Raw genomic sequence first — 13,230 nt, forward strand, 5'->3', positions numbered from 1 at the left:
GAAAAGAAATCTCTTAAAATTTCAATTCGTGTTATTTTAGAATTTGCAGCTGTAAATACCTTTTTGATACAAATTTTGTATAATAATTATGGAAAGATATTAAAAGTGTTACTTTAATTTGAATGAGAACCGACTAACATTAACGTAAGACTAAATATAGACGATATGTCATCGTCTATCATCATTTATTCATCTGGTTTTTTTGACAGTTAAGTGTATAGTCATTGCTTTTCAATATCTAGGCCAATGAACATATAGAACAAATATGCATTTTGCGTTGTTAGACTCAACCACTTATTTGAGTAGAGCTTCGAAAGATGAAAATAAGAAAAGGAAAAATAAAAATAAAGAAACTGTTTTAGCATTTAATAAGGAAAATGTGAACACTATGAAATTAGCCTAAGTACTAGCTGGTCAAAAGTTTAAGACCATACTGAAATGAAGCGTTAATCGGTAAACACGTAACGAAATTTAGTTATTTGTGTTCAAGCATTAGCGTTGTCAACCTCTCCCACTGACATCTCCTGTGTACATTGGGTAAAAATATGGCAAAGACTAAAAAGTTGACAGAGTTTGAACGTGGCAGAATTGTTAAGCTGCAAAAGCAAGGTCTCTCTCAACATGCCATCGCTGGTGAGATTGAGCGTAGTAAAACTGCTGTTGCAATTTTCTTAAAAGACCCTGAGGAATATGGCATGAGAATTTCAAGTGGTCGGTCCAAGAAAATTTCGCTGGCGTTGAGCAGGAGGATTCGACGGGTTGTCCGGCAAGACACCAGCCGATCCTTGAACCAGATTAAGACCCTTACGGACGCAGAATGCAGCTCAAGAACAATAAGACGGCATCTACGAGAGAAAGGCTTTAAAAGCCGTAAACGTCTTCAAAGGCCACGTCTCCTTCTACACCACGAAATAGCTCGGTTAAATTTGCTGAGAAGCTACAAACATGGGACGTAGAAAAGGTTTTGTCGTCTGATAAGAACAACTTTAACCTGGATGGTCCAGATGGCTTCCAACGTTACTGGCACGATAAGGATATCCCACCGGAGACATTTTCTACACGACACAGTGGAAGAGGTTCCATCATGATCTAGGGTGCTTTCTCCTTCCATGGAACAATGGAGCTTCAGGTTATACAGGGGTGTCAAACAACAGCTGGCTACATTGGCGTGTTGGAGAGAGCATCCTTATTGACTGGAGGCCCGCGTTTATGTGGAAATAACTAGATCTTTCAGCAGGACAACGCTGCAATCCACAATGCCCGCAGGACAAAGGAGTTTTTCATGGCGAACAACGTGATTTTTTGGACCATCCAGCGTGTTCGCCCGAACTGAACCCTATTGAAAATGTTTTGTGGTTGATGGTAAGGGAAGTCTATAGAGATGGACGTCAATTCCAAACACTGCATGATCTTCGTGAAACCATCTTCACCACTTGAAATAACATTCCAGCTAGCCTTCTGCAAACGCTTATATCGACCATGTCAAAGTGAATGTTTGAAGTTATACGCAATGACGGCTGTGAAACTCAATACTGAGACCTCTTGTTGGGCATTTCCTACCCTGTTTAGGACTTCGTTTTGGTATGGTCTTAAACTTTTGACCAGCTAGTATATAGGCTAATTTCATAGTGTTAACATTTTCCCTATTAAATGCTAAAAAAAAATTATTTGTATTTTCCCTTTTTCTATTTTCATCTTTCGAAGCTCTACTCAAATAATTGGTGAAGTCTAACAACACAAATTCATATTTTTTCTTAATGTTCATTGATCTTGAGATTTTGTCCAGCAGCGTATGTATGTGTGTGTGTACAAACACACAAGTAAAGACTAATATTTTTAGGATTTGAAAACTGAAAAAATAAGATTAAAGAATATATGTTTACCGAGATATTCTTTTAATCAGAGTATCTATTTTTTGGAAGATCATCATATTATAACTATTTTTAATTTGAGATCATTGTCTAGACTAGTCTAATTGAACGCAGTGATTTCCGAGGATAAATGTTTACATGTTTACATCTTGTAATTGAAGGCTGAAGTTTTTCTCATAAGGTCTCAAATAACTGCCCCTAGTGGTACTCACAGCAGACTAGCACCACAAGAAACCGGGTTGCGATGCTCGTGATGAGCAGAGCACAGATAGCCAGCACACTGTATAACTAACTGCCCCTAATTTAGCGGTGTCTACTGAAGTAAAGGCAGCTAATCATCACCACCAACTCTTGAGTTACTCTTATGCCAAAGAATAGCGGGATTAAACAAACATTATAACTCCTCTACGGCTGAAACGAAAAATAACCAGGGGCGGTCAGAAACTACTGTTTCTCTTCACCTTTAAAAATACATCATCACCCGGTATTCCGAGGTTGTTACCCTCCCAAGTACTAACCGGGCCCGACGTTGCGTAGCTTCGGACGAGAACCGGCGCTTATCAACGTGGTATGAACGATGACTGGTGATGGGGATTCGAACCTGCGACCTTCATATTACGAATTAAGCACCCGAACCACCTGTCCATTCCAAGCCAGAACGTACAAGAAAAGTTTAAAACAAAGCACTTGCCTTTGCTGATATTTTGACCAATTACCTTAAGTAATAACCTCGCGGACATGTCCAGAGATACTTCTTCTTCCTTATATGTAGATATATGAATGGATAAGAATGAACCAATTAAACTAAGTGTCCATGTTGCTCTTTACCTCTTAGTTTTTTAAAGGCTCAGATACATAAGCTAAATACTTCAAGATTTTATTTTTTAGCAGTGGAAGCAGTGTTTTTACTTATCGTTCACACATCACATTTTATAAAACAACGTTTTACCTATAATTCTACAGTAAACACATTTTACTTTGCTAGTTATTATAATACACTGCCTGAAGTGTCCGTCAGTCGGACGGATGAAATAAAAACTCTGAAATAAAATATAACATCTCATCATGATATGATTAAACCAATAGACATGTAAAGCACTGACCGCGGCTGTTTTAACTTCAGCATAAAATTTGCCTCGAACGTTAGCGCAAGATTTTCCAAAGTTATTTTCACTCTTCTGAAAAAAAAAAAAAGTTTTCTGCAAAGTCTAGCTGCGGAAACTAGCAGCACGTGCCTTGAGACATTTTAAACCGTAAATTTTCTGGGTTTGTTTGTAAGCTATACAGCAGATTTTTATAACGGTATACAACTTTCTTTGTGAATGTACCGCAAAATAACATCATAACAATAACAAATAACTGAGTTTATTCAGTAAAAACAAATACGGTAATACTGACATTGTAAGCCACCAGCAGTCAACTAAATAATCTTATCTTTCCGATAAGTAATTATTTTAACAACTTTTAAAAGTACGAAAAACCGAATATCGTTAATAATGCTTCCTTTTTAATTAGCTGATTTATTTCAAACAACATGATTAAAGACAAATTCCTATCCCAAAGCCTTCATCAAGTCACTGAAGTAAACCCATGCAGAACCATAAAGTAACTAATCATCATGATGGCCAAAATTATGATCTACACTAACGTTTACTTCTTTTCTTTGCGAAAAGTTTGAGGACTAAATTAGGAAACATAATCATACTAAATATGAAATTTGTTTTAAATATAATATTTTATAGACTCTTAATAATAGAACTAAAAGGATTTTTTTTCGAAATCTAAAATCAGCAAGTAATATCACGTTCACCATTAAATTATTTGTATAAATTTTACTAGTAGTTTGTTTTACTTTCCAACCGTAACACCATTTTACTCATGTGAGTAGAAAGTAAGCTGCATTATTAAAAATATATATTACGTTAATCCTTATTTACGTTGTTTTTTTGCTAATCTCTAGGTACTGCATTATTAAAAATATATATTACGTTAATCCTTATTTACGTTGTTTTTTGCTAATCTCTAGGCACTGCATTATTAAAAATATATATTACGTTAATCCTTATTTACGTTGTTTTTTGCTAATCTCTAGGTACTGCATTATTAAAAATATATATTACGTTAATCCTTATTTACGTTTTTTTTTGCTAATCTCTAGGCACTGCATTATTAAAAATATATATTACGTTAATCCTTATTTACGTTTTTTTTTGCTAATCTCTAAATACAGCGAAATAACTTTTCAAAGAAATGAAAAATTTTACTATATTTTCTTCTAACGTTTTACTTTAGCAATCTAAAGAGTCGGTTTGTTTAAGAGCAAAGACACATTGGTTTATCTGCTGTATCCACCGCAGGGAATCGAATCACGGATCTCGGCGTTTAAGGCTGTCGATGTTCTTCGACAAAGAGCAAAATACATTGAATATTAATAGCTATCATTTGATTTTTTATTAAGCCAGGTGTATTAAATCTATAGACTTAAATGTACTTGTGTATTAAGCTGAGTATATTATTACGACATAAGTAGTTTTAATAGTAAAGATACTAAGATATGTATATTTTACCTTTAGTAATAAAGAAGCGAATACTTAAAATTTAAGTTTGTGCATTCTTCACTAAAATAAATATTGCCAAATAGCAGCTCCTATATTGACTACAGTTACCTTATAATTGAATTATTAAACGTGAGAAGACTTCTTTGTAAACAGATGATATAATTATCGCTGGAAACCGACTCGTACACCTTTCAACATTGTTTTTTCACTTAAATTGTTTTTTGCAACAACTACAAAAAGGCTTAAAACATAGAACGGAACATTCAAACCTTCAATTATATTACTCCATGCGTCATTAATTTTTTTTATCTTTTCTCACTCGCAGGCAGGATATGCTTTAAGATATTAGATTTTTAAGTTATTTTTTAAAACAAACTTTGGTCTTGTGCCAATTCTGTTCTGCTCAGTTAAGTATCACGAGTCTTGGTGGTAATTTTTATATTCTCATGATTACGCTGTTCAGTCCGTCAGTTTTCTACTATATGTCAAGACGATAAATTTTCAATCCTCATATTTTGTTTTATTAATCAAAACACAAATCTTAACTTTCTCGATTTTCATAAAGTTTAGAGAAGGCTTGTGTAGGTAACGAAGGAAACTTTATTACAAGTAACAGATGTATAAGCCCCACATGGCCAAGTGGTTAAGGCACTAGACTCGTAATCCGAGGATAATGGGTTCGAATCACCGTTACACCAAACATTCTTGCCCTTTCAGCTGTGAAGACGTTATAAAAGTTACGATCATCCCATTATTCATTGATAAAATAATAGCCCAAGAATTGGCGGTAGGTGGTGATGACTAGCTGCCTTTCCTCTAGTTTTACACTACTAAATTAGGGATGGCTAGCTAAGATAGCTCTCGTGTAGCTTTGCACGAAATTCAAGAAAAACAAATTTATAGCTTTTCAAGAAACTTTTGTTATGAAGTACAGAAGCTTGTCTAATCGTTGTACATTTTTTACTTATAATAAAGTTGTCGTTATTACACATTGAAGTTGCCCCAAACTTTATTATCTAAAAGTGGTTTCCTCGTCAAATTTAGATCTGTCGATTTGCTCTTATTAACAAAAACTGTACTCTTCAAATCAATTTAACATTATTATTAACTAATACTATGCTTTTTAATCGTCGATCTAATATTATTGATTCAGACGATACTCTTCAATCCGTTGATTTAGTGCTATTAATGTTACGTATTATAATTTATTCCAGACGAGGCTCCGATTTATTATGTTACGTATGCAACTTATTACTATTTCAAATAACCGGGAATTTGAGTTTCAGTTTAGAAGTTAATTAAATGATAATATGTATCAACCTTCTGTTTTTAATACAAATATATTTTAATATACAAACAAAGAAAACATTAAAATTGATAATAATGATTAAAATTGGTTATTACTAATAGTTGTTACAAACGATGGTTTATGTATAAGAATTTTACAAACTTACAAATAATACCGAGTGTTATATCCGGTCTAGAACTATTTTATCGGCAATCCATATCCATAACGAGCAAATTTATTCTGAGTTGATATTTTCACACCTCGCTTAACCTAGCTAAATTAATTGGCCTCACACTCTTACAAGCTGACTTTTTCTGGTGAAAATATTTATTGTACTTGTAAAATTGACAACGGCTAATGTTAATTCACCGTAATTTATTGGTTTGTAATGTTTCAAATCTACAAACATTTCTAGTCCAATTCTGTAGTGTTTTGATTTCTGAATGGTTTAATGTATTATATATGTAAAATTAAATATGTTAAACTTTTTTTTCAGGCAGTTTATGAAAAAGACGTCCACTCGGAAGCAAAAACAGGTTTTGTAGATATGTTTTGAATTTCGCAGAAAGTTATTCGAGAGATATCTGCGCCAACCGTCCCTAATTTAGCAGTGTAAGACTAGAGAGAAAGCATCTAGTCATCACCACTCTTGGGCTACTCTTTTACCAACGAATAGTGGGATTGGTCGAGACATAATAACGCCCCAACGGCTGAAAGGGCAGAGCAAAAACAGAACCTGCCAGTTGAATGTGAACAACTCTTGATCATAGATAGGTAACAAATATAGATTTTTTTTAATGATGAACTAAATTGCTACAATACAAAATTTCCATAGTAATGTGATATTACATAAAAAAAAGTATTTTTGTAGGTTTCCTATAGCAATACATAAGTACAAAAGATTCTTAATTTATTTACATGTTGAATAAAACATTACGCCATTTGTTTTCAAGCACGTACTTATGTATTATAGAGGACGTATCACATACTTTTTTTCTATTAATGCAAAAAGCAACCATTGAGTAGTAATCCAAAACAAAAGGTTATTTTTGTTTTTAGTCCTAAAAACGTGATAAATGTACCATTCTTTTCGCTCTTTGTTTCAGTTACTTTTTTTTTAATTTTAATCATACATTTCGTTTGTTTTTGAATTTCGCGCAAAGTTATACGAGGGCTATATGCACTAGTCGTCCCTTATTTAGTAGTGTAAGACTAGAGGGAAGGCAGCAAGTCATCACTGCCCATCGTCAACTCTTGGACTACCCTTTTACCAACTAATAGTGGGACTGACCGTCACATTATAACACCTCTACGGCTGAAAGGACGAGCATGTTCGATGTGACAGGGATTCGAACGCGCTTCCCTCAGATTACGAGTCGAGTGTTTTAACCACCTGGCCATTTCAGGCCACGATACATTTTACGTGACATATAAACTACAGTTGTTGTTTTTTTATAATATCAAAGAAAGCAATCGAAATCGAACTTGAAACTTCTGTTGTATAGATATTAAAATGTCTAGACGTATCATAAAAGAGAAAGGTGTTAAAGGCTTCCATAATTTACAATACTTAGACAGAAACAACTGAAGTGTTTTTACTGGTACGTCTTTATGGTTCTCCAATATTTTATATTTGTATTTCCGAAAAAATAAAACATAGTAAGGAAGAAAGGTCATGAAAGACTATGGTAAAGACATTGCCTTTCCGCTGGACATTCCTATATCATTTATATTTTTTTTTCGCTAACACTAGAAGCTGAATGATGCACATTATCGTTTCCGCCTCGCTCAGAATCGTGGTGGCAAAGCGCATGCTCAGTGGATGTCATATAAGCCAGTATCTTGATACTCACACTCAGAGTGTGTGGCAGGCCACTTGCTTCGAGATCGCTTATTAGAAACAACCCGCTTCATCTGAGGGTACAAACAGTGCAGTCTTCCTTCTAGCAAACAATGGACCAAAAGGTGTGAAACACTCGACGTTTAAGTAGAGGTAAGGAATTTAGGTTTTCAACTTACTTGGGAGTTAAAACTGTTTTAAAATTTTATACCTAATATGCATTTCCGATTAATACTAAATAGAACTGCCTGAATAAACGTAATTAGTCGTGTTTTGTCGGTTGAACAAATTTTTAATTTGCTCATTTACTCCGTTATTTTCGTTCACGTCTTGTGATTATTGTTCATTTCAACTGAGTTTTAAATAGGATATCAGAAGAAAACAAAGGTTTGCTCTTTTCGCATACGGACGCTCGTAAAGTTGTATAGCATACCACAGATAATTAAATAAGAATGTTTTAGAAACAAAACATTACTCGTTTTAAGTAACGATGTAGAAGTCTATAGTTATAGTTGTCAACTGGTTAAAGTGCGTTTCGTAAGTACAGCACTTTATAAGGTATCGTCATGCTACTGACGAAAGAAGCATTCTTGTGCTCCCATTTATAAATACCAGCTTTTTTCTGTATTGCCGTCTCCAATGAAGATGTTGGTAGCTTACACTATCGATTCATTTAAGGCGTAAGTTTAAATAATTAGCACTTGTGAGCTGATATTAACAATCGCAAAGCGTGAACAAAGACACTAAATCAAACGAAAATCTCTTTCAAAATTTGACCAAAAATTCTTCAACTTTTCTATCTCATTCATACAAGATGTTTTTTTTATTCTTATATAAGCCTTCATAATTCAAAAGTATGGGTTTAATATTACTATCTATAAGTAAAGTTTTTCAAATGTTTATCTGAACATACTCCAAATAAACCATCTTCATAGTATTAACATTTTTATATATGCTATGCTTTATATATTATGTCTTATAGTTATGTTATGCTATTATGTTATATATATGTTATATTGTTGCATATTACATCATTAAATTTGGGTCTGCGTATGTGTATAAAATAAGTGCAACATCTTTTAGTTATTGGATAGCAAAAGTTACCTTGTATATTTTTTATTTGTTTCTTATGCCACGCAAGTTAACTCATAAAATCTTTGTGTAAGCTGAAATCAGATGCATAAAAATTATTGTTAGCTTTTTGTTTTTTCCTACTGTTTAGTTACCAATTAAAATGATGTAAACTTATAGTTTATTGTATGCCTAACTATCCACCTATTGGTTTTTTTTATAATGTATATTTCTTTTCCTTTTTGTACTGTGATTTGCTACTATGTTTAGTCTGCTGATTATTCTAATATGTAGTTGATCATATAGTTATTTATATTACACGGCTCGAGTGAGTATGTAATAAAGTGAAATATGACTGGTCGTTACAGAAATGATTGAAGTCGTAATTTTGAAGAAATTAAATTGAAATGGGAATATGAAACTGTTCTATGTTAGAGAGGGGTTTGTGATTCTCATATCCACATATGACCCATTATAATTTCCTGTGGCAATACTCATCTTCTACAAGACACTTATCACTAACACTTTTCTTGAAAGATAATACAACGTCGCAAGTGCATTCATGCAAAATCTACCATTAGGTGATTGTTGTGTTATACGTACCACAGTTTAAAATAGCTTGAAACTGATTTGAAAGATAATTTAAATTTAGAAGTTAATTGAATGTTAATATGCATCATATTTATTGTACGTGTCAATAAGATTGATACACACAGTTTTCTTTCTTAATACAGATAAATTTTAATATACAAACAACAATACAGTTAAATTTTAATATACAAACAACAATACAGTTTACATTAACTTTAATTACAAATAATGATTTATATAGAAAAGTTTTACAAGCTTACAAATAATATTGATTCTTCTATCTGGTTCCGAACTTCCTCGATATCGTATCGAGGGTTCACGATAAGTGAATTAATTGTGAGTTGATATCGGTACAATTTACTTAACAGAGAACTAGCATGTTCTTCGCTGGTCACGTGCGGATTATATGTCGAGTTTTTTACCACTAACTATGTCTAATGTTTTCGTAAAAATACTAATGTCCGATGTGAATCCGCTAAAGGTAGATGATTTGTAATGTTCAAAATTTATAAATGTTCGTGATAAAATATCTGAAGTTTCCGGTTACTTAACGTTAATAATAGTTATAGCTTCCGAGGTTTATAATATACCAATTATCGCAAACCATAATAATATATACTGTCTCTAGACGTGTCACGTTGATTATATTTATAGGCATGAGGAGAGTTTCTAGAAATTTCAGTCTGCACAGCAATATAAACGTTCCACAAATGTTTACGTACACGCATATGTATTGTTGATTCTTACACTCGACAATCTCCTATAATTTTAGTGAATAGTCAGGAATTTCACAATACACATTTAACAGCATATATTACATGTATTTCTGAATATAAAGTTAGCATACACAAGCGTCGATATTAAAATAAATAAGTAATAATAGTAAATCCGTAACGATCGATATTAGTAACTTAGCTTTTATTAATATAAGGAAATCGTTAAAGATTGTCACTAGAACTCTGAAACGTTTTCCTGTGAATGTACACATGAAGATAACATATCACCTACTACTAATTATTTAACAATAGAATAATAAAACAGTACTGAAGTAAAACTAGGAAGTAACGGAGCCAGAAAGTTTTGATTAACGTTACTCCCGAATGTTCAGTTTTGTAAGTAAAGTAACAGAAACGGCCTCATATTCCAGTTATGATGTTCTTATTTATCACATCTTTCTCTTACACAAATCCACTAAGACTGACTTGTTTCTTCTCATTTAATTTCAAGAGTCCAAAGGTCAACAATATGTAAATACTTTCAAATATATGTTACAAATTGGCAAAAGTAACTGTGGAATAAATCTGTCTCGCACAAGCCAGTAAACCCTTCACAGTGTAGCGAAGAAAGTTTTAATTTCAAAAGAACTAGTCTATACAGATAACTAACAACGTCTTGGTTAGTATCGTATATCTATATGAACGTCGTATTTTGTAGTACTTTCAAATATTTTCGACTCGTGTTTTTTGTTGTTGTTATTTTCTTCGAACATGAAAGAACAATTTTCTTGAACATTACGGTTCTACCGCTGTAAGAGATTTTTTCTTTGCTTTAGACTCGTGTTGTTATAAATTCTTCATTGAAAGTATAATTAACCAAGACTGTCTATCGCCTAACTTCAAAACAGTGTTCAATCAAAACAACTGTACTAGGCAAGAAATACTGGGGAACTATGAATAACATCAGAATTACAAAACTGAATCGCTTATTTTAATCATAGTGAGCTCAAATGAAATACGTTCTCACCATGGTTTAGAACAGGGTTCTTAACTGGAAGTCGTACTAACTACGCAATACGACTAAGGTAACTTAGTACCGATACATTTATACAGTGAGGAAGGCGGGACACAGCTAGGATGAGAAATGTTTTGAGAATAGGGGGCTTTTGTATCGAAAGATTAATTTTTTGTTTGTTTTAAATTTCCCGCAAAGCTACACTAGGGGTATCTGTGCTAGCCGTCCCTAATTTAGTAATGTAAGACCAGATTGAAGGCAGCTAGTCTTCACCACCCACCGCCAACTCTTACGGTACTCTTTTACTAACGAATAGTGGAACTGACCGTCACCTTATAACGCCACTATGGCTGAAACGGAGAGCATGTTTGGTGTGACGGAGATTCGAACCCACAACTCTCAGACTACGAGTCGAATGCCTTAACCATCTAGCCATGCCAGGCCTAAATATGATTCATAGGCAATGTCAGCTGTAGCTCAGGAAAGGAAGAAACAAAAACTGATTTAAGAAAACTGAATAAACAATTTTCTGTCGCCCATCTACTTCCATGGTAAGCTGCAACTTTTGCACTTATTGTGGGTGACAGGCAAATTTACGCACTTATTACTCTAATATACTAAGTTCAATTCTACGTGGTAGAAAGAGCACAGATATAATGTTGTATATATTTGTGTTCGTTTGTTTTTTATCTATCAATAGCCGTCTCTTACTTTCATATTGATAATCTAGAAGGAAGGCAGATATTAAAATGCACCCACTACTCTAATGCAGTAATGAAATTTGATTGTCACTCTTGAAGCGTACACACAGTCCATAAGTCCATAGACAAACCGTAATAATTTTACTATGGTTCTAGGGTTAATTAAACAGAAACTTTGAGGAAAATCTGCCAATCATTTTAATGTATTACTGATATTAAAGATATTATATTCAGTTAGTCACCTGCATAAAACTTCAATTAAATCAAAATAAATTCAAACAGTAGTTTGAACTTTAAATTCGAGTGTGAAATATATAGTTTATAAATTATTGTTAATATTCCGTGAAAAGTTACTTTAGTTATTTTAAATAAATGTTAAAGATCTTTTTTTCTTCTGCAGTGGGCCCGGCATGGCCAGGTGGGTTAAGGCACTCGACTCGTAATCTGAGGGTCGCGGGTTCGCATCCCCGTCGCACCAAACATGCTCGCCTTTTCAGCCGTGTGAGCGTTATAATGTGACGGTCAATCCAACTATTCTTTGGCAAAAGAGTAACTCCAGAATTGGTGGTGGGTGGTGATGAATAACTGCCTTGTACTGCTAAATTAGGAACGGTTAGCGCAGGTAGCCCTCGAGTAGCTTTGCGCGAAATTCTAAACAAACCAAACCAATCAAATTGAATAATATCGAAAATGAACCAAATTATTATTAGGCTAGTCCTCCACAGGTTAGTATGTGTGTTTTTCTTATAGCAAAGCCACATTGGGCTATCTGCGCAGCCCATCCAGGGGAATCGAACCCCTGATGTTAGCGTTGTAAATCCGGAGACATACCGCTGTACTAGCGGAGGGCCAGGTTGGTATTTAAGCTGACTCCAAGCTGTGTTTCTTCTCGTACTCTAAGTAGAGAAGTTTAACCAGGGAGTAGGTGGCTTTACTATTTCTGTACTTAAATCACTGATAGCCACTGAAAAAAGAAACCAAATCGGCAGTGAATGAATTCTGAGCCTTGAGGACATAATAGCACAACTCAAAAACTAAATAAATGTTCTTGCCGAATTCAATCGTTAATAACAATGAAACCAAAAACTAAGCTTAATTGTCTATAGCATCATATCCTCAGTCATCTTTTTCTTTCTTAACAAAATCATTTACTTCCCATATCTTTAAAGAACAATAAACCAACCTTTTATCTTTAAATATTACACCTTTTGATGTCACATTTTTTCTAATTGATTTGTTTGTTTGTTTGTATGGGTTTGTTAATACCCATACCAGCCATTCTGAGATACATTTTTACTTCAAGCTGGTTTCTCGTCATCATGGGTTTCTTTTGAATTTCACACACAGCTACACCAGAACTATCTGCGCTAGCCATCCCTAAGTCAGCAGTGTAGGACTAGAGGGAAAGCAGCTAGTCGTTATCTCCCACTGCCAACATTGTAATGGTCTCACGGCTGCAAATTTAAATATATTTCGTGTGACAGAGATTTTAATCTGCGACCCCCAGAGTGCGAGTCGATTGCCCTAACCAGCTGGCCAGGCTGGGCTGTCTCGAATAGGAAGTTATCTGTTACTCCGT

At 34.0% G+C, this 13,230-nt stretch overlaps 1 protein-coding gene across 1 annotated transcript in view; it reads left to right on the top strand.

The window, feature by feature from the left end:
- Nucleotides 1–7,589: 7,589 nt before the first annotated feature.
- The window catches only part of LOC143238675 (glutamate receptor ionotropic, NMDA 2B-like), a 200,358-nt gene continuing 194,717 nt past the window's right edge, over nucleotides 7,590–13,230 (top strand). The window contains exon 1 of the mRNA XM_076479103.1: nucleotides 7,590–7,710. The gene's annotated coding sequence lies outside the window, so the exon portion shown is untranslated. The remainder of the gene's footprint in view (nucleotides 7,711–13,230) is intronic.

This window comes from Tachypleus tridentatus, chromosome 13 (genome assembly GCF_004210375.1).
Source record: "Tachypleus tridentatus isolate NWPU-2018 chromosome 13, ASM421037v1, whole genome shotgun sequence".
Lineage (NCBI taxonomy): Eukaryota > Metazoa > Arthropoda > Merostomata > Xiphosura > Limulidae > Tachypleus > Tachypleus tridentatus.